At 46.2% G+C, this 5,000-nt stretch overlaps 1 pseudogene across 1 annotated transcript in view; it reads right to left on the minus strand.

Moving 5' to 3' along the window:
- The window catches only part of LOC308319521 (nuclear factor 1 A-type-like), a 43,464-nt pseudogene that overhangs the window by 19,612 nt on the left and 18,852 nt on the right, over positions 1 to 5,000 (minus strand). The window contains exon 6 of the transcript XR_013966211.1: positions 1,529 to 1,579. The product of XR_013966211.1 is annotated as a nuclear factor 1 A-type-like (transcript). The remainder of the gene's footprint in view (positions 1 to 1,528; positions 1,580 to 5,000) is intronic.

Below are 5,000 nucleotides of genomic sequence, written 5' to 3' on the forward strand. Positions count from 1 at the left end.
GTTTTGGGTGTGGGGCAATAGGGGTGGAGGGGGGCAGTAGGTTTTGGGTGTGGGGCAATAGAGGTGGGGGGGGCAGTAGGTTTTGGGTGTGGGGCAATAGAGGTGGGGGGGGCAGTAGGTTTTGGGTGTGGGGCAATAGGGGTGGGGGGGGCAGTAGGTTTTGGGTGTGGGGCAATAGAGGTGGGGGGGGCAGTAGGTTTTGGGTGTGGGGCAATAGGGGTGGGGGGGGCAGTAGGTTTTGGTTGTGGGGCAATAGAGGTGGGGGGGGGGGAGTAGGTTTTGGTTGTGGGGCAATAGGGGTGGGGGGGGCAGTAGGTTTTGGGTGTGGGGCAATAGAGGTGGGGGGGGCAGTAGGATAATGCTTTTGTACAATAATAGCAGAAGATGAGGAGCAACAGATAATGATCTTAGTTTATTACATGGAGTCTTTGCTGAAAGCGTGACTGGATAGATGTAATGTGTTGATCAAACCTGAGTCTATTGTCCAGTGTGAGTCTGTCTACCTGTTCTACTGTTTTACCATTAATGAGGAGTGGGTTAAGTCCAGAGTGTGGGCTGTTGTTTCAATGACCAGTTATTTTGTTTTGACCACATTCAACTCTCGATAGTCTAGATAGACCTGTCCCGTTATAGCGCCACCAGGAGGCCACAACCTGACCTGCCCTGGTGGAGACCTGTGCCCCGAGGGGCACTTTATCTAATGCATATATTGACTTATTATTAATACACATTAATATATTGAATTGACCCAAATCCATGCATCCACAACCGCCGTTAGCCGTGGCGGCTAACTCCGCCAACCGCTGCTCTGTAGTGTGAACACAAACATAATAACCACAGACAACAACAACCACAGACAATAACCACAGACAACAACCACAGACAACAATAACCACAGACAACAATAACCACAGACACAACAAGGTTTTGGATGGATGGATAGAGGCGGGGTCTGTGCAGGGAGGGGGAGGGGCTTATTTCTGAAGCGTTGAGATTGACAGTGTCCACACATGAATCAATGCATTAGTGTATTATAGGTTTTTAGTATTATTAGTATCATTAGTATTATGCTAAGTCCTTTATACTTCATTTTGACGTGAAGTCAAATGAAAAATGATCTGAACACTTATGCCAAATCACAATAGTGCAATACCCCCAAAATCGCAGACGATATCCAGTCTAACATCATGATATGAATATATTATTGACACTAGTGATCTTTGCTCCCCGATCTGATTCCGATCGTTTGAAAATGGCGATGTCCTGATCGGGACGACATATGATGACGTCATCATAACGTTAGTATTGTTGTAATGGATGACGTCATCATAACGTTAGTATTGGTGATGTAATGGATGACATCATAACGTTAGTATTGGTGATGTAATGGATGGACACTGAGTCTAACAGCTTCTGGATGCAGGTTATGAACCATAATCATATTAATGATAATAATAATAATGATTATGGATAATTAATGAATGATGCTAATGATATGCTAATGAGATGCGTGCGGTCAGTCTGTTACCTTGGCGGGAGATGAAGGAGCTAGCTAGCGAGCCGCGTAGCTTATATCCACCTTTAGACCAGGGGGCGAGAGACATAGAGAGAGACAGAGAGAGAGGCTTATATCCACCTTTAGACCAGGGGGCGAGAGACATAGAGAGACAGAGAGAGAGAGAGAGAGAGAGAGAGAGAGAGAGAGAGAGACAGAGAGAGAGAGAGAGAGAGAGAGAGAGAGAGAGAGAGAGAGAGAGAGAGAGAGAGAGAGAGAGGCGAGGGTGCATTACCTCATCAATTAAGTATTTATGTCAGAGGGATGGACTGAGCGTGCACACACACACACACACACACACACACACACACACACACACACACACACACACACACACACACACACACACACACACACACACACACACACACACACACACACACACACACCCCGCTCTCCTGGTCTTATGTTACTCAACCACAAATTAAAGTTGCTTTCTCTCTGTTTGTGTGTGTGTGTGTGTGTGTGTGTGTGTGTGTGTGTGTGTGTGTGTGTGTGTGTGTGTGTGTGTGTGTGTGTGTGTGTGTGTGTGCGTGCGTGCGTGCGTGCGTGCGTGCGTGCGTGCGTGCGTGCGTGCGTGCGTGTGTGCATGAGGGGGGGGGGACCCTGGCTAATAAGACAAATATGTTCAAAAGTCCAGAACTTTTTAATTTGTGTGAATTTCAGCCTCTGTGGGGGGTGTTTATATGCAAATATCATGACCAATGGCAATGCAATGAACATCACTGATGACGTTTAGGTGAAAAAAGAACAGAAAAAAAAATATATATAAGTAATTAATAAGTAATTAATTAAAATATAATTGTTGCTATGAAGCAACGCTGGGTCTTAGAGGGTTAACCCATTCTGACCGGGCACCCATTTTGGTGTTAGCATCATGTTATGCTTTACCTATTGAAAAATAGCAGATCTACAAGCTCATAGCGCGCCACCGAGTGGCGCGATACGAGCTTGTAGGTCTGCTATTTTTGAAAAATTCGAAGAACGACTGACATTTTTAGAATCTGATCTCAGGTCAGAATGGGTTGATCAGACCAGTGTGTGTCCAGTGGAAACCTGGTATGAATCTGATCTCAGGTCAGAATGGGTTAAAACATTATACTTGCTCTCTATAACTACAACTACGCAGGTTGAGGATGCCATAATTGTCTAGCCCTGTGGAATAATATGATAATAAAAAAACAACTTTATGCTTCCTAAGGATAATATGAGCATCAAAGTAATATTTTAAATATTCTTCATCAGCATATGCTATAATAAGACATCATCAACTTGCGACAGGAGCAGTTCCTATGATTGAGTGAAATATTCTCTATTTATGAAAGAAATATATAATATTTAAAGTGTTTTTAAATAAGACATTACTCTAAATAGACGCCTCATCAGACATCAGACAGCGTGTGAACGCAGGCCGGCACCACAAGAAGCCTTAATTCCTCTCATAAGATGGACCAGAAAAGTTCTAACTGCACTCACTCCTGTAAAAACAAAATGCCCCATCAAACTTTCAAATGCAGTTTTTCTCCCAGTGTGGAGGATATTTATCGTGATTTTATTGTGATCTCTCACTCTTTTTTTAAATATATTTTTTATCCCACGATTTTGTAACCCATTTTTCACCCCTGTGTCAATCATCTAATGTGATCCTGGGCTCTACACACCCTCCACCAACCTAGTCCCCATGTATGGGGGACAAGGGGAGAGCAACCTAGTCCCCATGTATGGGGGACAAGGGGAGAGCAACCTAGTCCCCATGTATGGGGGACAAGGGGAGAGCAACCTAGTCCCCATGTATGGGGGACAAGGGGAGACCAACCTAGTCCCCATATATGGGGGACAAGGGGAGAGCAACCTAGTCCCCATGTATGGGGGACAAGGGGAGACCAACCTAGTCCCCATGTATGGGGGACAAGGGGAGAGCAACCTAGTCCCCATGTATGGGGGACAAGGGGAGACCAACCTAGTCCCCATATATGGGGGACAAGGGGAGAGCAACCTAGTCCCCATGTATGGGGGACAAGGGGAGACCAACCTAGTCCCCATGTATGGGGGACAAGGGGAGAGCAACCTAGTCCCCATGTATGGGGGACAAGGGGAGACCAACCTAGTCCCCATATATGGGGGACAAGGGGAGAGCAACCTAGTCCCCATGTATGGGGGACAAGGGGAGAGCAACCTAGTCCCCATATATGGGGGACAAGGGGAGACCAACCTAGTCCCCATGTATGGGGGACAAGGGGAGACCAACCTAGTCCCCATATATGGGGGACAAGGGGAGACCAACCTAGTCCCCATATATGGGGGACAAGGGGAGACCAACCTAGTCCCCATATATGGGGGACAAGGGGAGACCAACCTAGTCCCCATATATGGGGGACAAGGGGAGACCAACCTAGTCCCCATATATGGGGGACAAGGGGAGACCAACCTAGTCCCCATATATGGGGGACAAGGGGAGACCAACCTAGTCCCCATATATGGGGGACAAGGGGAGAGCAACGGACTTGAACTCATGCTTCCTTCATGCTTGAGTGTCCAAGTTGCTCCTTTACACCTGACAGGGGGGAGTTTCCCTGGTTGGACGTAGCGCGTGGAAGGAACACGTTATTCCAACCAGTTCCTTTGATCTCTCACTGTTGAAATATAATATAATCCATTGGTTTCTGTTGTGTGTGTTTGAACAATAATAGCAATTCAAATCAGTTGTCCTCAAAACCACACCTCCAGTCGCTGTCATAAGAACGGGAGGTGAGCTCATCATGATCACGACAGCAGAGCCTGGTTGTCCACGGCTGCACGCGGTACCTGCAGCCCATCGAGTATCATTTACGCTTCGTCCCGCGATGGTGTCGCGCAACGCAGACCTCTGTGGTGCGATGTGAGCTTGTATATCAGCTGTTCTCTGCGCGCAATACTGCTGCGCAATGAGGTATAAATGTCTCCTAGGGTGCATCTCACTAGTCAACACACAATGCAGTATAAATGTCTCCTAGGGTGCGTCTCACTAGTCAACACACAATGAAGTATAAATGTCTCCTAGGGTGCATCTCACTAGCCAACACACAATTAAGTATAAATGTCTCCTAGGGTGCATCTCACTAGTCAACACACAATGAAGTATAAATGTCTCCTAGGGTGCATCTCACTACTCAACACACAATGAAGTATAAATGTCTCCTAGGGTGCATCTCACTAGTCAACACACAATGCAGTGTAAATGTCTCCTAGGGTGCATATCACTAGTCAACACACAATGAAGTATAAATGTCTCCTAGGGTGCATCTCACTAGTTAACACACAATGAAGTATAAATGTCTCCTAGGGTGCATCTCACTAGTCAACACACAATGAAGTATAAATGTCTCCTAGGGTGCATCTCACTAGTCAACACACAATGAAGTATAAATGTCTCCTAGGGTGCATCTCACTAGTCAACACATAATGC

This window comes from Protomyctophum bolini, assembly GCF_963924005.1.
Source record: "Protomyctophum bolini genome assembly, chromosome: 8".
In the NCBI taxonomy this organism is placed as follows: domain Eukaryota; kingdom Metazoa; phylum Chordata; class Actinopteri; order Myctophiformes; family Myctophidae; genus Protomyctophum; species Protomyctophum bolini.